The sequence below is a fragment of the Poecilia formosa genome, unplaced genomic scaffold, assembly GCF_000485575.1.
Source record: "Poecilia formosa unplaced genomic scaffold, Poecilia_formosa-5.1.2 Scaffold9, whole genome shotgun sequence".
In the NCBI taxonomy this organism is placed as follows: domain Eukaryota; kingdom Metazoa; phylum Chordata; class Actinopteri; order Cyprinodontiformes; family Poeciliidae; genus Poecilia; species Poecilia formosa.
In genome coordinates, this window is record NW_006799948.1 from 3,638,835 (window position 1) to 3,662,248 (window position 23,414).

Consider the following 23,414-nt stretch of genomic DNA (forward strand, 5'->3'; position numbering starts at 1 on the left):
ATATATATATATATATATATATATATATAAGTTTATGTATAAATATTAAGTTTAAAAAAGGGAAGAATATGCAGATAAACTGTGGTATAAAGACATATGAGCTGCTTTTCTTTTTTGGTGCGCTCCTACATGTAGGTTCTACTATCCTATAGCTCCCTGGGCAAACATCTCTCCTATCCAATCATCGCTCGGCACGTTGCAGCCCTGCCACCGCATCCACATCAATATTTTATTTTGGCAAATTTGCAGTGACACGCATTAGTACAATTAGGGGCAAGTTTTTCCTTTAATTCCTATCTTCTACAAGCAGAGTGAGTGATAAAGGGAGCCCGGACCTGCATGCACACACACACTCGCTCTCTCCCGCTATCTCGCTTGCTTTTCCGCCTATCCTCTCTTTCTCTCCAGCGCAAGCTCGTTCATTCCTCAGCTCTCCACCTCTAAATAATTCATCATCCAATCAATCATTTTCTCTTTGTTTTGGGCCCCAGTGCCTGAGATGAAACGGCCCGCTGCCAAAGCTGCTTTGCCTCATCTGAGGCCTGGAAAACATGATCTGCTGCTGAGATTACAACACACACATATATATTTATATATATACACATACACACGCACACACACCAAAACACACCTAGAACTGAAGCGCTACTACCAGATTTTCACAGTTGGGAGTCATACACATTGTAACAGATACAATAGGTGCACACAGCCACACCGACTCTAAATAAAACTAAAGGTTTCACATAAAAATCGAGCCAATACGACCAAAAATATCAAATATCTGACAAAGACAAGAACGATTTTTCAAATTATACATTTGTTTTCAGCACAGTTGAATCAGAGCTATGACTTAATAGAAATATCTACATTTAAAACTATACATAAAATAAAAATTGATTTTGCCTTTACAGGTAAATGGGCAACATAATTCCCATTTAATGCTATTTAACTTGCAGCCTTCTTAGTCTTTTTTTATTATTTTTTTTAATGGCATGCTGTTCCAAAGGAGAGCTCTGTAACAGAACAGAGACTGCGTGTGTGATCTCTCAGCTGTAACACCCGGGTTTGGTTTAGCTTATCTAAAGGGCCTGTCTCCGCCTTAAAGCCTGCGTGCAGGCAGCTTTAATAGGGGGAAATGTCTTGGACAAGTGATTTGAAGATATTTAGCTTCATCCCTTTGGAGCGCTCCGCAGGTGATGCTACGAATGTCTCCTTTGTTTGATGTCGAACAACACAGATCCTTTTCGCTATTGAGTGATGGCTTCGAACGCAGGGAAGAGCGAGACCCCGTGTGCCGCACCCCCTTTTTTTGAGCTACATCAGAGAAAAACTGACATCTATTATGGTAAAGAAAAGACAAGTGTTTGAAATTTTTCAAGTACACACGGCAGAAGTGTCAGGGTGATTTTTTTTTTTCTCCTCTCTCCCACTTTCTTTTTGTTAACAAGGTGGTTTTAAGCCAAGCATGTCTATAAGAACTCTGTTGGGTAGAGCATGAAAAGATTTGTGCAAGGCCATCATTGTAATGTTTTAGTCCCCTTAAAAGTCACCCTAAATCCCTCGTGTCCGTCTAACAAGAGGAGATTAGACCCATTGAACAGGAGCTCAGATTCAGTTCACTCACCATCTAACTTTTTATCACACTGCTTCGTGATTTATCTTCTTAAATATTTGTTGATTTAGCCGCTGATATTTTTGTGAACTTTAATTTGAGCAAAAAATGTATGTGTGACTTTTTCCCCAACTTTCTTTCTCACTTAAAAACTCTGAAAGAAAAAAAACCCCTAAAACTTGTGCAAAGTAAGGTTGTAGATGCATTTAATGCAAAATGCTATCACTTCAGATGCTAAAAAATTTTTTTTCTTTGGAAAAACTCAGAAAAATAATCAGAGGAGCAAAAAATAATCATGCAAATGTTGGCAGGTTAAATTGGAAAGCAGATAAGTTTTGAAGTATAGATGCCTCTTTGGGCAAACATTGATCCACACAGGGTGTTAAAGATGTTTGTATTTAGAAGAGTTAAAATGGCAAGGTAACACTAAGTTGTCTTTTCTGTTTTTATGTTACTCTTTGATTTTAATTATTTGACTTTAATTATTGACTTCAAATTAACTTCTTTTTCCTGCTTAAAGAACTTAATATTTTTCTGTGGACATCATTGTTAGAAATTGTGCATCTTTCTTGACAAGTTTCTTGTTTTTAAACACAGAGTGCATCAACTTATGTTTTTCTTTTATGACCTATTAATGTATTGGCATGTATACTAGACATGTTTCAAAAGATTATCTTTATTTTTTTTTAAAAAGAAACAAACATCTGCACTTTTAATCAAAACCATCAGGTGATAATTGATCCTGATATTACTTGGTCCCTATGTTCTTCACCTTAAATGTATAATTTAATAGAAACCGATTCAACACCAGAAGAGATGCAGGTAAAGAAACCTGTAAAAAAAAAATGCTTTCATTGCCATTTTATTATTTATTGGAACGCAATTTTAAAATCAGTTTTTGTCATCAGGTCCTGCGTTTTGATGTAGATGGGAGACACCTTTGGTGAATTAACACCAAGTCATGCAGATTATTTCGATCTGTAGTTAAAGCCCCATCATCACAAACTCAGATTCAACTAAACTCCTTTAAGAGGCAATTGCTTCTATAAAATAAAGAGCCGTCTACTCCTACAACTTGTAGCGTAGATGCAACTTATTTATCTGCACATGAAATCTAACGGTCTTTTTCAGATTTGCCACCAGGGACCTGCACACACGCAGTAAATGCCCGTCTCAAGCCTGATAAATAGCAGAGGTGGATGGGAAGACATTAACTGTAAGCGTCATGGGCACTGTAAAAAGACAAACTGCTTTATTTATCAGGCTGGCAGAAACACATTATAAAGACAGACAGGGGGCTGCAGGAGTAAATAAAACACTGTGGCGACAAGACGGAGGAGAAAAAAAAATAAAGCGCGGAGTTAAAGGGAGACGATTTAGAGAGATGAATTAGGAGAGAGGAATGGAACGTGGAGAGCAGCGGCAGCGAGTGTCAGACAGAGAGTTGAAGGATCACCCAGGGCCTGGTAATCATGCCCTGTAGAGCTCTACGTCAAGCAGCTCCAGTGTGAATGAGTGATCACACCAACTTGCCCTTTGTTTGTTCCTCTCTAGCTCTCCTGTCTGTGTTGCACACACACACACACACACACACACACACACACACACGCAAACACACCATGTGCAATATCCCACTACCTCATAAAATAAATTGGCCACCGACCGAAGACGGCAAGATTCCGATTACCTCTGGTGAGAAGTCGACTCCAGCAATTATTGTTACAAAATGTTCCAAGAAGCTGCTCAGATATGTCACATTAGAACATGGCCTCCTCTTTCAGGCCGTCTGATTTCGAATGTATTTGCGAATCAACGGAAGAAAATATTTAGTTCGCATATAGCAGCGTAATTTAGGCAAAAAAAAAAAGAGTTCTTGGGTTTTCACAAGGACATCATTAACCCTCTTGTAATTAACCTTGTTCAAAAATTAACCACATGTTATTATCAAACCAAGCAAATAATTGAAGCAGCAGCTTAATTTATAATTTGACAATTTCATACCTCTTTTTTTTCCCCCTACCGTCTTTCATGTATTGCTTCATTAGATGAAGAGGAAATTGAGAGAAACATTTACCAGTGTTGATTTTTAATGAACATTTGGCTCTCTGAAAATATTTAATATGGTACTTTTGGCCCTTTTTTTTCTGCAGAAATCTTCTTTCCTCCTTTTGTAAGGGGGGGAGTGCATCAACTTGGGCTTCCCACTACAAAGGCAGAACCCAACAGGGAATAGTATGGAGATTTGGCCCTTGTTGAACACAACCAGTCTTATGTATAGGCTGCATACACCACCTTGGTCTGTATGTCAAGACTCCTCTAAAGAAGAGGATTCAGGATGTGTGGTGAGAGGAATAGATGGAAGAATCCAAATCCTCTATGGAGAGATATTTTCAGACTGTCCGTTGGGGCAGTTTTGGTGCTGCCCACTTGGATACGTTTAAAGAAAAAGTGAGCTTCCCTGCGCGAAGTGGTATGACAAAGGTTTGATAAATGCGGTGACGAAAGTTCTGAAATGCGAGGTATCGTAGTAAAAACATTAATGGTAAAAGAAAACCTGACACAGAGAGCTTAAAGGACCAAAATAGTAAAAATAATAAAATTTAAAAAGCAATATGTCATGCAATATTAATGGGTTTAAATTGTAAATTACTGAAAATCAATTTGGTCATCATTCAGGTTTGAAAGTTGTAGGATAAACTCAGTTAAATACATGAAAATAAATACTACTGTTATAGGACATTTTTGTGCATTTTTTTTTTATATAAAAGTGATTCATTCAAAACAAATAGGAACTTAATGTGGAATTGTTTTTACTATATGTGTGTGTGTGTGTGTGTGTGTGTGTATATATATATATGCGTGTGTGTGTACATTTAATTCAAAACTAGTTTGGATTTTTGTTTTAAAGTGCTAGGCTAAGCCTAGCAATTTTACTATGTTGTGATGTGACTCATTGATGACTAAATGACGCTTCAGGTTAAAGGTGTACAGAAACTACTTGCACAAAGTTCTTCTCCTGCTTCTTAAACTTTAAGTTTTTTGTTTTTTTTTGAATGCCATAAAATTTGATGAGTGGTGTTTCAGCTGCTCTCTGCGCCAGCAGCCGTCTGTGTGGTGCACTGCAGCTCATGACTCGGAAAGGGAACTGAAGCAGCCGATTTAGTGTTGCTTTCACTTCAAAAACCATCCTAAACAATGAAAAGATTTGGATTATGATGGAAGATTTGTTAGATCTATCTATTTAAGAATTAGCTTAATTCGCAGTTAGCGCACACAAAGAATTGGACTTAAGCTCCACTTTGCTCTGTGTCACATTCCTGTAGGCCAAACGCACAAAAAGTGGTAATTTAAAAAACAAAAGAAGAAACTGCAGCTGAGAAGTTTGAAAGATTTGAGCGAAATCAAATATTGATAATTTAAATATGCATCTATTAGGGTTCTGATCCAATCCTACATTTAGGACCAATAGTGTAAAGGCAATATGGAATGATTAAAATGAATGCACAAATTTGAATCAAATGACATTTGTAGGATTCCTGTGTTATCTTTTTTACACAAACATAGTTTATCACATTCTTTAGGTGACAAAGACTGTGTCCTGTCTCCAAAGCAGCTGCGTTAGTTTTTGCAAATGAAGAGAATAATGTCCAGGTCCAATGAAACTGCTTAAATAGTCATGATCCCCCAAAGCTGGGAGTTCAGAAAGGTGTCCATATCTTTCAAACTATTTCCAGCTCAGCATTTCATTACCTGAACTATGAATTGATGTATAAAGTGTGGGCTTGACCTGTAGTTGATCCCCATTCAGATGTGACATGCCATGAAGCCCCCCTCTCCCCCCAATCCCTCAGAGAGGAGGAGTGGCTGTCTGCCAAAACTGCCTCATCATTGACCTCAACCGTCTGCCACCGCGAATCTTCAGGACAGATGTTTAACTGCCATACAAAACTCCATGGCTCACTGCCTATTCAATCACTCATGTGACAGTTAACAGCCCACAGTGGCTAATGATTTTCTGTCATGTTCGGGCCGTGCTGCGGAACAGGAGTATTAAATATCGGCCGACGATGGACACATCAACTACTACAATGGCCCCTTGTTCATCACCTCAACTTCAGCGTGCCCTGTTTTTATCACTCAGTGAAAGCGGAGTGTATCGCCCAAGCATGTGCTGCTCAAGTTGAGGAACTTCATCATGCTGCTGTCGGCTCCCCAGTACTGTAAGCCTCGTGGAAATGCGCAAAGTTTTCAAGAAGACCAATCCAAAAAAAAGAATGTCAGGCTGGGTTGTCTTTATGATTCTTCTGGCTTAGGCAAAGAGAGATTGAAAATGTTGTCAATTGCAGCTTGCCAGAATAATGAAGCAAAAGTCTTGTCACTATTATTCTGATGTTTCTTTTTTTTTCTGCTATAGGGAATATTCCCCTTTGATTTCTTTTCTTGATTTTTGCCAGAAAAATATCCTCAACTTCTTCTTTTTGTGCTTATCTTGCAGTTCTACCCCTTTCCCAGGAATGTCAGTTGTCTGTGTGTACACACGGATTTTTGAAGTTTCAGGCCACCGGCTCTCTCACTTCCCAGGGCCAGCCTCGGTTCAGTCGTGTTTTGTGTCAGAACACGCATCTTATATTCATTCCAGACTCCTTCCTGGACTCACTTCCTCAACACATCAACATTGTTTGCCGGACGAGCATCTGTGGCCGGAGTTGTGCGAAAACTTTGGAGTATTTATTATTCAAAGGCCTTGCTCCCGGTGCTGTGTTAGTAAAAAGGAAAAGGGATACAGCACTGACACACAGTGTCACTAACAGGGAGAGCTTCAAAATCCCACAGTCGACTTCCCCTCTATTATTTGTTCCAGTCCAGGAAGGCTGAGGCGAGATCACATGGGAGCAGAGCTCGGCGTGCGAGTGTGTCTATATGCTTGACGTCTGTGCAATAGTTCCTGTGTGAGGGTTTGTCATGCTCGTGTATGTATATTTATGTCAGCAGGCCGAGCAGGAGTTGGCATGCTCTCATTTTTATTTTAAAGTCAACCGCTTGCATGTTTATTTCTGTGTAGCTCACCTATTCAGCACTGTGAAAAGGTGAATGAAGGCTCACTGATTGGTTGGCTCTCGCCTCCTTTCACATTCTGTCAAACATTAATCGTCAGACCGCAAGCTGGAATTTTATTGGGATTTAATGTGATACGGCAATGTAAATATCATTAGGAAGTGGAAAGAAAGTTGCATGTTGCTTTTTGATCTCATGGCAACTAAAAGCTTTGAATATTGCGGTGTACTTTTGCATTCTTCTTGGCAAACTAGCTCAAACTCAGTGAGATTGGACGGAAAGTTTTTCTAAGCAGACCTTTTCTAGCCTTTCCTCAGATTTTTAATCGGATTTAAGTCTTTACTTGGACTGGGTCATTCCAGGACATCAGTATTCTTTCATCTCAACCATTTAGCTGTGGCCTTTCCTCCTTACTTAGGACCATTGTACTGCTACAAGACGAATTTGGTCTCAAAACTTTGTGTCTCATTTAAAAGGATTTCTTCCAGGGCTGCCTTGTCTTTAGCTCTGTCCGTCTCCCCACCAATTCTGACCAGATTCTCTTTCACTGTTGAATAATGGCATCAGCATAGCATGATGCTGCCACCATCATGTGTGATTCTGGAAAAAGGTGGACAGGTTCAAAGCAGATAATTTCATTTAAAGGCCATAAAGCTCGGTTTTTGGGTCCCGTCTGAGTAGAGCATCATCTTCCACATGTGTGCTGTGTCCCCTACAGCTTACTTACAGTTTACTCTGTTTTCTAGAATAACTATTTGGGGGAAAAGTAGTTTTACTACAAATACTTGTGTAATATGGCTATTAAGTATCACTACTCTTACTCGTGTAAAACTTCTGGTTACAAGAAACGGACACAAATCCACTGCTTGATAAAATAAGAATTTTTGTTTGAACACTGTTGATCTGATATTAGTTTCTGTCTGCTGAGACCTTTGAATTTCAAAAAGATGCAGTAAACACTCTATTTTTCCATAAGAGCCTTTTTTAACCTTCTGTATAGTTTAATGCATTTTATATTTAAAAGAAAATTGTTAAAAGTACTTTTGTCATACAGCATTTTTTCCTTTTGAGTTTCTTAGTTTGTTCTTGCATTTTGTTTGTGCATTTCTAGTTAGTTCTTAGCTTAGATTTGGCTTATTTTGTTATGTCCTTTTTAGGTTCTTTCATGTTTAGTTTACATCCTGTTTTGTTATATCAATGTTCACCAATAATCCCTTATACAATTCACCTGCAACGCCTCCTCATTCTCATGTTTAAAATGATCTGCCACTTTTTTTTAAGTGTTTTTTGCTGTTTGATTCTCAATTTTTAATGCACTGATTCACATCTTCGTTCCATTCTGTCCCCTTTCATTGTTCCTGAGTTTAGTGTCCTCTTGTTTTTTTTGTTTTGTTTTTTGCAGCCTGTGGGGTGCAGAGCTGTAAGTATGAGCAGCATCTTGATGAGAAAATGCAGACTGACGCAACACATGCTTCAACACCAACAAAAGTACGCACCGAACACTGGACAAAAGTCGCAGTTCACTGAGGAGTGAAATTTCGAAGTCGTGGTGCTGCGTACCGGCTTGTGGTAAGCTTTAAACAGGACTTTCTTTTTGGTTTTCCTTCACCAAAGTTTTTTTTTTTTTTTCTTGTCACCCTTTTACCAAAGGCTAGATTTATGGAGTGCACGAAAAGTTTTTACCCAGTTAACAGTTTCTCACCTCTCTGCAACTCCTCTCTTTAAGTCCCTTAGGTAGACTCACAAGCAGTGTGTTGCACTGTTTTATTTAAGGGTGTCACTGAAAATGAGGCTGAACACAAATACGTCTGGGAAAACAAAAACTCTGCAAAGCTCGTAGAATTTTTATTTCACTTCAAAATTATGGGCTTCCTTTCACAAAAACTCTTAACGAAAAATGTTGAGGTTTGTGGTTGTAATGTGGCAAAAAAATATTTTATGGCCTCAAGTTTTTTTAGGGGGGAAAAAACCCCCCACTGCTTTTATTGAGGCAGACAGTTTAGAAAAAGGAAAAACAAAGCTCTGCTGATTGATCTTCTTGTTGCGCGTTTGGTTATCTCTATTTACCCGAAACATTGCATTTAATCGATATAATTAATAACACTCCTATGCTAGCTCAGCCTCCCAAAGCCATAAACGCTCACACACTGATGAATCCCACACTCCTTCCAATCGCAAACAGTCATAATGAACAGCACCACATGTCTACATCCTTCAGCCTTCTCCTTTCTCCCACCGGGCAGCCCAACTTCGCAGACTTTACATGCAATATTCATGCCTTGTCGGAGAACAAGGATTCATGGTCTGGTCAGCTGAAAAAAAAAAAAAAAAAGCCCTGGCAATCACCGATTGTCTCTTGTCCTTATGAAAGAGAATAATTCTTTAACATACGCCAAGACTGTTCAAAAACAGCCTTTTTTGATGAGTGACACTTCCCGTCCTCCGGATACTTTTTATGTTTCAAACTCATTAATAAAGCAGCACCCCAGGAGAGCTTGACACGGGGAAACGGTGCGTATGAGCTAGAGCGAGCGCACAAGCGTGTCTGCGTGTGTGTGCGTGTGTAAACTTTCAGTGTTTGAATTGTCAGGTGTGATTTTGAGACTCTGATCTTCACATAACAACGTTCAATCAGGCTAGTTGTAGTGCTATTTAGCATTTTCCTCTCTGACAATCTAGCTGTTTTGAGGTGGATTTTTTATATATTTTTTTCCCCCCAGAATATTAAAGGCGTCAAAGGGAAGAAGTGGAATTCCCTGCAGCGAGGTGAGACGGCCTCAAAAGAAAGACAGGGAGTGGAAATTAGAAATTACTATGCTTTATTGAAAAATTGTCCCATTATATTTTTATCCCACAAGAAAAAAAAAAAGTCACACGCAGCTTTCCGTATCTTTTACCCACTTTTGTTCTCAAATCTTTTCTGGTCAAGTAGTTAAACTGCGGTTTGCACTGTAGTTCTCACCCCATCACATACGGAAAAGATCAGTGCAAATATGCTTATCGGCCCTGTTCTTTCAACATCTGCTTCCCCGCTTTGTTATAAATATTATGAATCAAATACATGCGATTGTGTTAGAGCATTTAAATGGTAATCTTTCCCTTCCTTTTTGTGTGCACCGTGCCGGAGCGTCGGCAGTGTTTAGTCTTCTCGGGCGTCCATATTAAAGCTTAATGCACTTCTATTCTAATAAGACATGGGGATTTTGATGAATGCAATGAGCGCATGTTTTGAAATGGCACAATATGCACGGCAGCATCTTATCTTTGTAATGCAAAGAGTGCGTGTTATGAAGCCTTGAGGTAGGAGGATGTTTTCCAAGTGAGCCCCTCTCTCTCTCTCTCTCTCTCCCTCTCCCTTTTTTTTCTCTCCCAGGAAAAGCGTGCAGCACATAACCACAAACAGATGCACGCTGCCGTAAACATACACTGGGGCGATTTAGAACTGTAGGCTTTTAGTCAGCATATTAAATGTGTCAACTCATAAAGTAAAAACGCTGTAAATGTTTTCAATATTCATGTTTGCGTATTTGTCAACCTGCATTTCATAACGAATTCATGAAAAAAGCCTCTCTAACTGCACGCCGGGAGTACGGGGGGTGCGGGGGGTGCTTTGTGCAACTGCATACATTTTTGAAGAGACACATCCATTTGGTGCTCACCATGAGAGATTTGCATCACAGTCCTTTGAAAAATAAAGATAAATATTTTGTATCATGCATTTTTAAGCGCAACACCAATAAAACATAACTCCTAAGATCAGACTTATGCTGAAAGTGATTACTTGTTTAGTCTCAGAGCATCACTCATGGACTTTCATGTCACTTTGTTTAGTGAATTATTAACATAATTCCATTATTGATTGCTATAGTTGTTAGTTAAACGTTCTTTGGCAACAGCTTGTAGTGAATAAATAACTGGCAGCTTCTGCATGAACTAAATCTGAGGTGTTGGAAGTGCCTGAGAGCCAAACAACTGCCACACTCTTTCCCATTTCCTTATTGTTTGGCCAGTCAAGAGTAAACCAAAAGATATATTTAAGTACAATATAGTAGAATAATAATAACAACAAAAAAAATCAAAATATGTACGTATAGTTATGCATTACAAAATACAGGCTGTTGACAATAAATGGAAAATCTGTATAAATAACTGCAGAGCTGTAAACACATTAGGGTTTTACTGTCTTTCTGGGAGCTCTGATGTTTTTAAAGTCTAACAGCTGCTGGGAGGAAGGATCTGTGTTGGCACTCTTTTGTGCATCTATGATGCAGCATCCTGTCACAGCAGGAGCTCTCCACTTCTTCAATTAGCTATACAGTAGTGTCTTACAAAAGCAGAGTTTTCTCTGAATAAGGAAAAAAAAATCTTTAAAGAAGCTATAGCTACTTTTAAGGCACTTTATTTCAGAGTTTAAGTCTGTGTTTTAGATTAGATTTTGAGGTGTACATGATTTAAAATTATTTGACAAAAACAAGATTGGAAGCCAGCTTTGGCATCGCGATATTTTATGATTTGTGGAATATAAAGGTAATTGAAGCCAAGCACATCATTTTTATGCTAACATATTACACAAATTGATGCAACATTTCATAAATTTGAGTCTAAATAAGTGTGAGTTTTTAATATTGAACTAAAGTGTGGAGGAACTTTTTAGTAACTCAGGAAATGGTCTTTCTTTCTAAAGAAAAAAAGGCTTCAAACCCTCACACGTTAGAGTTTTGACATTTCAGCTGCGAAAAAGAAATCTGAAAAACAGTTTAGAAAAAGCCATGGAAAGACATCTGTTCACCCAATCAGAGCCACATGTTGCAGCTGCGAGATCAGATGCAGTTCAGAGGATCTCGGGCATCTAAGACGTGTATGTCCCCGTTTAATTATTTCATACGCTGAGTTCAGTTTCTACTGTCACAATCGCAAATTGGTCATCTGTCTTCCAACGGTGGTAGCCATTTTTCATCGTTTCAGACTCTAAGTGATGATAAGCAGATTAGGGGCCACTAATTAAACAATAAGAATGCTCATAAACATAGCCGTAAATTAAAATATTAGCTGCAGAAATGGACAACAAAACAAAAATAAATCAAAGCCCAAATTAGACCCGTCTATTTCCCGTCATATTTTTGGCAACAACCACCTGTGGTCTCATTCTCAACATTCCACAGGATTTAAAAGGTCTTATGACAAACACATACCCCCATAACTTGGAGGCTCGGCTGCTATTCCAATAAAAACACAGTGCATGTGATCCCAAATAAGTTCACATCCACGTCGATGGGGTTCAGTAGAAAGGAGCGAATCCAGATGTTGCTTTTTACAGGATCTTTGCTTCGGCTGTCAGTTTTCAACTGGATTTATAGCCAGAGTACGTGTCAGAGATGCTGTAAACCTGAAGGGTATGCACATTATCAATTAATAGAATATTTAAGACTCTGGAAGAAAAATAAGTCTGCAAGGAATAATAGGTCTGCACCCCTCACAGCATGGAAGTGCAATTAATTGCACTTTCAGAGGAAGCAGGAGAGGTCACTCCATGGCCTGCCCTTCACCAGGTTTTACTAAATTCAGATACGTAGTTTACATCGCTGCTTCTCAGATGTAGGTTTGGACTGTTGATTCAGTCTTTGTTTCATCTCATCACATGCCCGTTTGGAGTGGAGATGCATCAAATAATCTGTCGGTAGCCATGAGTTGTTAGTTTTTTCGGGTTACAGCAATAGCTGGCAACTCAGAAATTCCTTTAAAGCATAAACCCTCAGCACTACAAAGTGTGTGATCTTCAGTGTGGAAGCTGTTACTGCAAGGAGACTATAGTCAGCAGTTATAGGTGTCACAAATGGGTTTAAGAATTAAGTATTTAAACAATTTTTATGGCTGTTGACTGTCGCTACCTAAATGAGCTCTAACAAACAGCACATCAACTGGAAAAATTATTTCGTCTAGTGCTTTAAAAATCCAAATAACTTTGATTCCATTTCATTTTCATTATTCAACTTTTACATGTTCACCGTAGTGAGTCACACTATTCTTTTTGTGATGCTGAGTAACTTTGTCAGATAAGATGTTTTTTTTTACTATCTTGACTTTCTTGAACAAGATTTTTTTTTTTAAATCTTACCCATAAAGTTACTGGTTAAATAAAACTGAAATGGAAGAAATAAGATGACTAGACTCCAGTGGGTGATGGGCATTTTGCTCGTTCTCTTTTTTGTACCTTTAACAGTTCTGGTCTTTTTGTACCAACCTGACCAGAGATGAATTTATTTCAATTAATTAGAAGTTGATATCAGAAAGAATATAAACCTACCAGTTACTCAGCTTTGTCTTTTTTAAGTTTTAACACCCTATTTAAAATATTAATTGCTGCAATTGGAGGTTTTGGCAGTGGTTTGGAAATTGAAATTAAGTCATGAAACTCTGTTTCCATTTGTTCACAAATCGTAAATTCCTGTTATAAAGCAGCTGGTTTCCCACACGCACAGTGTGACTTCGCCTCTACTCACAGCAGAAAGGCTAAGAAAACAATTTTGAACTCAATTAGAATTCTTAAAGAGAAACTGGGATCTGCTACAAATCTGTATCAGCATGTCAGAGTTTTAACAAAGACGTATGTTAAAATATAAAACATATATTTGAAGAACTTATAGTTGTACATGCCCAAGTGAGTACGGCAAAGAATTTTAACCTTTTTATTTTTTTTAATAATAAATAAACTTACCTATAGGAAGCAATGTAGTCCTTTTTTATATATAAGTAATCATATTTTGTTTTGAGCTGTTCCTAGCTTCATAAGGTTTTATCCCTTGCACACTGTTGCCTTGTTTTCCTAAAACCACATCATATAATTTCTGCGGTATTCGTTGACATCCTCCGTTGCTGTTTAATTAGCCAGCTAATGTTGTTTTTCTCTGCTGCAAACCCTTCATTTGTCTTGCTTAAGGAGCTTCTCTCTCTATTACCAAAGGAATATTGAATTTATTTATTCAAAGTGGCAGAATATGCAACAGTTAAACCCAAACAGTAGACTATTAAACCTCTAATATGAGCTAATGTCTTCACTCGCAACGCGTACTGGCTTGGAACCACAGTTTCTTTGCTTGGAGAGGGAGCTGGATTTGCAAAGTGTGTCTAAACCAGGTCCGTCAAATAGAAACTACGAAGTCTCACAAATCTCCTGTGGCATCTCTTATGTGACTTCAGTGATGGTGGACCATTCGTGAAGTTGCAGACAATTATTGATCTTCGCGATATTCTCCAGCACTTAACCTTTACACTAGCCAAACGGGGTATGAAGTCCCTTATTGAATGTGTACTTTAATGTTCTTCTCTGGTGACGGCCCTGATCAATACCCTCCCTACTCACTCTCATTAAGCTAGCGCCTGTGATACCTCCTTAGGCCTGGAAATCTATCTGCATATGTTTTTGAGGACTAAATTAGCAAGGAGATGTGACAGTGGACACAAATGTTATATTTCACTAGATTTATCAGTTCTTAACAGCATTTTTTGTTAAAAAATGTTTATCAGTGTTGCGAAATTATTCGTTTTGTAAATTTGTAGAAAATGCAACATTCAACTTTGAGAACCCTTACCGATTGTTTGCATGCTTGACAGGGATGTTTATGTACAGGCATATTTTCAATCACATTTGTGTACCAACCTTGTTCCGTACTGAAAAACTGTCATGGAGAGTATCAGTTTAGACATGCAGCTGTTTTCTTGTTGTCTTGTGAAGATCTACACACATTTGCTTCAGTTAAATGTCATGACTTTCTCATTTAAGAGTGACTAACGGAACTGGGCATCTGTACCATGCAATATTTATACTGTGTGGAAACAGAAAGTCATGGATGACTAATTAGAATTTCCTCAACACCTAAATGAAAATAAAAATTAAAAAAGAGTAAAGTATCAAGCTCAGCAGTGACCAGCTGCACCTGACACCAGCCTGACCAAATAAAATAATGAAAGAGGACCCTGAAGCTTAATTTAATGTATGTGGTTCACAATTTGACAGCTTGAAAGGATTGTAGTGTTTCAAAAACAATTCCGAATACGGTTGGATATATGGATCAACAGAGACGTTGGTTTCATTTAAAGTGGCAACGTTTCAGGTGAACACCTGAGTTCTCTAGTCCAAACAAAGCCCCACCCTGTCCCTCTTCACTTCCCACTTGGGAATTGTTGGTTTAAATGTTAATAAAACAGCAATGGCATTAACTGACTGGGTTGTTTTAAAATAGTAGAACATGGCATGTCAAAAATATGAACACCTTCTTGAAGGTATTAGAGAATGAAAGATTTTATCTTTATTTTATGTAGCTTTCCACCTTCTTGGCAAACATGGAGTGTGCTTACTGAAGATGGAGGCCTTTTCTCCCTGTGTCGGAGTCTGGCACTGGTGCATGGAGATTGGATGCAGTTGACTTAGCAGAAAGGGTGTTTATGCGAATTCATTACAAGTCTTTCTTTCCTAGAACATTTATTTTGTGTATTTTCATACTTACTTTAAAATAAAAAAAAATTTAAATCAAAAACACCACCGACATAGCCTTCTGTTTTTATCTTAATCTTGTCATAAATCAGTTATTGAAAATGAAATTTCCTCGGGTAGCGCCTAGGTGTCGAGTAGCAAAGCTGCTGTTTGACTTACATCCGTTCTCACTTACCAATGTCATTGCCAAAAGAATATTCCGCCCTAGATTATAAGATAAAGAAGTCACAAAAGGCATATACTTTTACACTTCAAATCTCCGTTTCCCCTTATGTAGGCAAGATGTTTCCAGATAAGCACCATTAATCATTCCACCGCATCTGTTCCCTCTCGCACACTTTCACCTGTAGAGCTTCTGCACTCCGAGGAAAAAAAAAATGCTGCTTCTCCTCGCAATTGCCTGACACATTATCTCATTAAAACGTACAAAGAAAACTCCTTCTCTTTATCTCTGATAATCTAATTAGCATCAGCCAGATGGTTTAATAAGGGATATCGGCGCCGTTTAGCCTCCCAAACGGCCCGCTGGAGGAGAAGAGCAGAGGAGGCTCCTCTCCACTCTCCTCTTCACTCTGAATAGCTCTCCAGGGTTCACATTATTGCTTCCTCTGCCTGAGGCGAACCACTCCAACTCAGGAGTTTAGGGAGGATGAATGCATCCAGGAGAGAGGCGTGCTCAAAGTGAATCAAATAGGCTGAGATGTTGGATACTGCTGGGACTGTTTTAAACCAAATAATGGCAGATAACTGGTTTCACCTTTGGTTCCCCCAAGGAGCCAGCCAGAGATGTATGATTAGACTTTAAACGATTCGGAGTTAAATCGCAATCTATTTGGTGTGCGTTTTAATTGTACGGTTTAAGATTGCCTCATGCGGTCGCGTCAAGTTTCAAGATTGCTTGACTCAAATTCCACAAAAGATGTGCAAATAAAGCACTTTGGAGGTAAGTTTCATCTTCCTTTCTGCAAAGCAAGGGACTGTATGTTCTTCTAACTTCAAGCCGTTAGGGCTGACAGGGCACCAGTTCAAATGAAGTCAGGTTTCATATCATTAAGGAGGAAAAAGTTCGATGTCCAGATTACATTAGAGAAGTCTTAGCCAGCTGGTCTCCCCCAGTTCTGACACTTCTCTCTCCGTAATGAGCGGACGCTGCAGTGCCCGAGACATGAATGCTCAAGTAAAGTCCGGTCGACAAGACGTACTCAGTCAGGCCCTGCATCGGCAATCTGGGCGAACACGTCGAGCAGAAAGAAAGGGGAGCCCGGCAAGTCGAGGAGCCAGACGTCGAGAGTGGAGGGGGTGGTGAAAGGGGCACTGCAACCCTCAATGCCGGCAGCAGTTGCAGCAAGAGGGAGACTGAGAGAGATAGAGACATGCTCAATTAACTCCCCAACTTCAGAAGGGCTTTTCCTGCTGGCCAGTGGAGAGGAACAATAATGACTGGATTTAGAATAAAAAGATGTGCACATCTACAAAGGAAGGGGTGCGAGTGGGGGGAGAGGACGAGATAAGGGGCTCCCATTTAGATTGACGGCTGGAAATTGTGGAAGGTCAGCGCGATCTGTGAAGCGTCACCCAGGCAACTGCTTTGACAAAAAAAAATAATTTCAAAAAAACTTGCTGTCCATCCAAGCTTGATGATTGGTTGTGAGACTTTGTTGCTTTTAGTTTATGTAATTTGCCCACTTTTTTGTTGTTGTTGCTAGGATCATTTCTTCTAACGGTAAATACAACAACAACCACATAACACACAAGTACCTTCCAGAGGTGTTCACAGGTGTTTAACTGTTTCACAGCTTGTTCCCAAGTTGTTCCTTGGGAATAATTATGAATTTATAATCATTCCAGTGACTTCCGGGATATTCCAGAGAGTTTGGATAACCTCTAAAGAGATGAGCTCAGGAGGCATCCTGATCAGATACCTGACCAACTTCAGTTAATTTCCGATGGCTTTCTTTCAGGCTCTCCCGATTGACGAGCTTGCATGATGCCATGCGAGGCGGGTGAAAGGAACGCACATCGGCTTGGGTCAATAACAAGCCATACGAGTACCAAAAGTTGTAGGTGTAGAAGTTATAACATGTAGATCTTTATAGTTTTAGGTGAGTCTGTCAATCCCAGCTTTACTAGAAATTATTTTACAGTAGATATAACAGTTAACATAATTATTACAAAGACTTCTTTAAGGGTTTCATGCAATGGAGTTCTAGCCAAATGTACTTAAAACTGATTACTCTTTCAATAGACATTTCACCATTATTGGGAACAATCATGGACAAGGTCCTTTGAAAGAGATTTCAACAAGCATCTCTGTTTAATTTGCGCCATCGCTGACAAACCTCCTTGTACTAATTGCACATTTGCAGCTGCAAAACTGAACAATTTTTAACCGTCGACTGAATTGATAAGGCACAAATCCAGTTTTGCATTTCCTGAATATAGGCCTCTGTCAACATTACATGAAGTTAAAGTGAAAATTAAACATTTTCACTGAGATTATTCTCTGCTTTCTTGAACTGTAATTTTCCGCTGCAGTCATAAAATGCATTGAACGCTGCACGTTGAAAGCAAAAACGTTCCCCTCTTTTTAGTACTTTCAGCAGCTGTTTACATACAATTTTTGGCAGTACAAGGAATTTGTCAAGACAAATCCTTACTCTGATCGTAACAGTAATTACATCCCCCAGCACTTGACACAACCTTTCAGTATTTTTGCTCTTCAGGCACTTTTTAAACTGTCGTACAATCAATTAAACCCCCACAGCCCCATCTTCATCTTTGCTGATCAGTCACTTCAAAGGCATTCATAATATTCAGACATAAAGCACACTTAACAGTTTTAGTGTGTGTGTGCGTCGCTCTTCCTCTCTGTTTGTACGCTCCAGCTATAAGTGTGTGTTCTCACCAACCTGTGCTCATGTATTGAACTTTACCAAGTGCCGAGCAAAGATCACACGTGGAGGTCTTATTAAACTTTGAGCTCACTCAAAACTTTGACACTCGGAACATTGAGAGTTTGCATTAGGAATATTAATGCCCATATTAATATTGTGTTGACCTTTTGCCATCCACAGACCCGGTACTGCAGTCCAAACACAGAGACGCTGTTTTTAATTCCTCAGTCTGGAGGAGAAAAAGGCAGACACTTGCATGCATTCATTATTTTCGAAAGGAGATTTTTGTGTGTGCGTGTGTGTGTGTGTGTGCGCACACAACTCAACACTTTGAATCATGTATGACTGGCTTGAGCCGATATAGAATAATGTTCCTGCATTCCTGATCCTGCTGATGGGGGAAAAATGCTCACGTGACAAAACCTAAATGGGAATCGTGTATTAAAACGACATTGGTTTGAAATACATGTGCGTTTTCTTAAACGCCAATTCTGTTACGAATAACACAAATTCCTTAGATACAAGAAGCTGAAATACAGTTTAGAAAGCAAGTTTGAAGGAGCATTAAGATATTCATAAAGGAAAGGATACTTACAAACTTCAAAATGTATTGTAGTTTGTTAGGATTTTGCTTTGAACATCAACTAAAAGTAGTGCACACTTTAGAAGTGATTGGAAAACGACACATAGGTTTTAAAATCTTAGAATATTGAAAAATGTATAGTGGATTAGTTTCCAGTGAAACAAACTGCATTCTGGAGTTGCAGAGTGCTACTGCTTAGACAGGAGAACACACTGCATTTGACAATTTTTAAAGAGCAGCAAGTAGAAAGAAATTATTGATTTAAAAACAAAACAAACAAAAAAAAAACAGCAGAAGTTGCTCTTGTCAGATGAGACCAAAATTATACTTTTTGGGCTGTGTCTGTGTAGGAAAACAATTACTGCATTATGACTCTGAACACATCATCTCCACAGTATTTAGATGAAAGCATATTTGTATGCTAAAGTGATTCACCTATAACTACTTTCTCAAGGCGCTGCACCTGCTCTATCCTCTCTGCACCACTTCTTCCAAAACCACACGAAACTGCTCCCGGACACAATATTCTGTTGTTTTCGGATAATTTACGTCATTGTAAATACGCCAACTGAGTGAGCACCGGTAAGGCAAAGTGGAATCCCCTTCATTTTCCCGTCTCCCTCCTGACTTGAAGTAAGTTAGTTTACCTCCAGGATAGAAAGGCTTTCTGGGGGCATAACAAGCAAAAGGCAATGTGACAGGAACAAAGGAAGTGCATTAGTCAACCATGTTGTATGTTTCTGGGAATCCACTGTGCAGAGCTCACTCAGGAGAAATTACATTTCTGCTTTGATTTAATTAAAGCTAAATATTGGGCAATCGTCAGGCACTTGGCAGGGTATTCTTGACACTGTAATTATCTCCTGAGGTGCTTTTTGTCTTAAAGGCAGCATTCATGCGTGAAACCAATTCCAGCGTTGACTCGTCAAGAGCTCCCCCCCCCTTTTTTTTTGTTTCTTAAAAAAAACAAAAAAAACGCCTGACACTGTTTGCTTACCGTACCTTTAAGGCTTCAACAACTTGTCACATGTTGGCTTCCATGGGGCGACTTTTACAGACTTGGAGTCGCTGAAACAAATACAGTTTGCATTAACATAATTTAAAACAAAAGTACTTTTCAGAGAAAAATCTGTGAAAACAATAGCCATTTTTCTAAATAATAAAATAGCTCTAAATAAATCATCTCTAAACTAAAAAGAGCAACATTCAGAACCTTTCAGCTATTTCACTTTTTGTGGTGTTAGAATGACAACCTTTTTTTAATTTTGTTGGATGGATCAGCAAATATGTGACAAGTGAAAAAAAAAAAGGATGAATGTCTTCCAAAACTAAAAGAAACAATCAATTCAGAAACATTTTATTCATACCCCTTTGGTCTGTTTATCAGAAGTAAAAATCAAGTGTACATGTATCTGTCGTGTATCGGACGTAGGAAACAAATGGAAAGTGATCTCTTCAGATGAGACTAAAATGAAACATTTTAAGCTACGTAGAAACTCAAAACCATGCTGTGAAACATGGTGGTGGGAGCATCATGCTGTCATTTTTTAAATATTTTTTTCTTAGGTTTGCAATTGTTCTATGCTTTCTCTTCTCACATAAAATTCCGATAAAACATAGTTTGTCGTTGTAATGTAGCAAGATATAAAAAGTTGTCAAAGTTTTAGAACATGCTAGTCTCCCATAACATAATTTTAAAACAAAAAACAAAATTCCATATGAGGTTCATATATATATATATATATATATATATATATATAACCTCAATTCTTTCTGTTCCCTCCCTGCGCCCTCTCTTTCACTCTGTTTTCTCTTGAATTATTCACCAGTGTCATCATGTTGACCTGTTCCTTGTCAGAGCTCTAGCTGTGTCTTTGTGTGTGTGTGTGTTTAAACCAACGCTGCAGCTGTGTGGGTGCATCTGTATGTATGCGTGTGTGTGTGTGTGTGTGTGTGTGTGTGTGTGTGTGTGTCGGGGCCAAGCATCGCTCTCCTCATGCAATCCTCGGCTGTAATTTGTGTCACTGACTTGAGTTTGATGGGTGAGCAGCTTCGCACAACACTGTGTCACAGGGGTGGGGTGGAGGTGCGCGCGCATGCGTGTGTGTGTGCGCGTGTGTGTGTGTGTGTGTGTGTGTGTGTATTTTCATGCCACGTCCACATGACTTTGTCTGTCTCCATCTTGAGATGTGGACATGTGAAGCTGCGGTGGTGTGCGCCCGCATCTGTGTGTACGCCGGCGTGTCCATGTGTGCTAGTGTGCACCTGCGAGGATGAACAGCGGTGCAACTCTCTCTCCTTTTCCGTTGCCTGCATTGGCACCGTGTCACAGTGAGGAGCCCGGAGGAGACATCCGAGGCCGCGGCGGTGAGACGCTTACAGCTGCCACTTGTCACATTAGTCAGCTCAAATTTGGAGGAAATCAATTCTGAACCTTAATTCACTCGACGACTCCCACGCCCCGGCCAACAGCAGCAGATCCCCCCCACCTCTCTCCTTCCCCCTCCTTCGCTACCCCTCCTTCCCATAAGTTGAGGAATAGAATCCCGGGGGACACAAGTCATCAATCTTAAATCACCTCCTCCAAACTAATGGCAGTCCTAACCCGGCCAGTCCTGCTAAATTGAATTATTACTGGATTGACGAAAAACTGCTAAGAATAATTCTGAAGGAAAAGGAATGGAAGGCGGTGTGTGTTTAACGACAGGAAGTGGAAGGGAACTGGTCGGAGTGAGTCACAGAGGTGTGTGTGTGTGATGGGGTAGAAGTTGTCCTCATGCGAGCGCCAGAACATGCAAGAAAAACACGACTCGGCTGTGCAACTGTTTGCACGCGTTTTCAAAAATGCACATGCTTAAGCATTCTTGCTTTCACCTTTCACAGACGCCTCTCGCACACGCAGGGCTTCGGCTATGCACTGTATGCTAATGTTCATCATCAGTCAGGACAGATTAATGCCCGGGCTCTCAGCTAGACAGACAGAGCCGGTGCATAGACCACCCACTCATTGAGGCACAATGCTTGAAGACAGGATCCTGGAGAAGGTGCAGGAGAATAACCTTTTCAAGCACTTAATTCTTCACACACACAAAAAAAAATCATGACCTATTAGGTGCACATACATAGTTGTATTCTCTTTATCATTGTTAAAGTTAAGTAAGGGAAATAAATCTTAACACTCTCTGAAATGGTTCATAATTGGTTTCCAAAGTTGATGGCAGGAAACTGCTTAGTGAGGCATCAAGAGGGATGTTAAAGTTAAAGGACTGCACTTGTATTGTGCTTTTTTAATAATCACATTTGCATACTTCAAGATAACAATACGCAACATCTGTAGGCAACCTGGTATTCAGTGTCTCGCTGAAGGGAACTTGGAGATGCGAAGCCACAGTATTCTGATTATCAAATGCAGATAAGTGTGCATCATTTATTTGAAAATGGGAAAGTTGGCATAAGAAGAAGAATTCAATAAACTCAACACTAGAAATCCTTGAATCTTGCTTTCAATAAAAATCTGGAAACTGTGTTGTCTAAACTCATATCAAGAGGTCATTTAAATTGGGCAAGGATTGGAAAGCGAATAGGAAAATGGATTGCAATAAATGCAAAGGGAAATACTAAAAACCTGTTTGATGGAGGTTTAAGCATACCCATGTGCTTCAGTAGTCTTATCAAAGCCCAGACCTACTTGGACGTTGATCAATCACAGAAGCTACCAATGTATTAGGACTGAGCTGGAGGCGTTGTGTTGAGAAAAAAAGCAGTTTCCGTATATGCGGAGTTGGTAGGGACATACCTCAGAAGACATGCATCTAAAGTCCTATTGACATTTTGATTAACAAAGTTTTGACTTCAGGGTGATGAATCAAATGCACAGCCCACATTTCAGATTCTTATCTGCATAAAAAAAAACCTGCATCCTTAACTGTGATCCACTTTTGTTGGTCTTTGATATACAATCCAAATTAAATACATTTGTGGCTGTATCAAGATAAACTTTTAAGCTAACATCAGATTGTACAGAGCTCTCCATCAGGTGTGTAAAATAAAACACGCACACACACACACACACACACACACACACACACACACACACACACACACAAGTTTGTGTATGTAAACTTGTGATGTGACGTAGAATAAAACATTGGAGTTGTTTGATCATAAAGTGCATGCATTTTCTGGTAACTGACACCGTCTCTCAAGTGTATTCTGCTGTAAACAAGTTGACTGTGTCAGCCGATCCACTTGTGGAGACACATTTGCCGTTCCCCGCTGTCACCAATTGCGCCACAACTGCCTTGCGAGGCACATGAAAGTGATGGATGAAAGTTTCTGTCTCCCATGGTGCAGAGCTGAATTAAATTGAAAGCTACTGTTTATTCCCCCCGTGTGTCGTCGCAGAATCAGGTTTGTTTGCAATTGATTTAAGCCGAGGGCGGGGGAGTAGGGGGGTCTTTTTGCGTCGGAAAGGCTAAGGTTTTCCTCTTGATGGAAGAGATGATTGAATTTGTTTTGTCTTGCATGCGTCTCCGCTTGCTCTCTTCCTATCCCTCGCCTGTGTCAGTAAATCAGATCATCGCTCTCCCCCTGTCAACACATGCTCCTTGTTGAGCAGTCAAAGTTAATTTGCAAATGCTCGCTTTGATTTTCTGCTTCTCTTTCCTCCTTGTCCTCTTCATTTGCCTGCGTCGCCTCTTCCCACATCCATTTTTTTTTTGCCCCCCAGCTTTTTGAGAAATTCTCACGGAGGCTTTGCCTCTTTGTTGAGTTTTCTCC

General features: G+C 39.5%; 1 long non-coding RNA gene across 1 annotated transcript in view; it reads left to right on the plus strand.

Moving 5' to 3' along the window:
* Nucleotides 1–23,414, plus strand: part of LOC107833877 (uncharacterized) — a 135,257-nt gene that overhangs the window by 19,297 nt on the left and 92,546 nt on the right. Inside the window, exon 3 of the long non-coding RNA XR_001659653.1 lies at nucleotides 8,070–8,236. This is a non-coding gene — a long non-coding RNA (uncharacterized LOC107833877). The remainder of the gene's footprint in view (nucleotides 1–8,069; nucleotides 8,237–23,414) is intronic.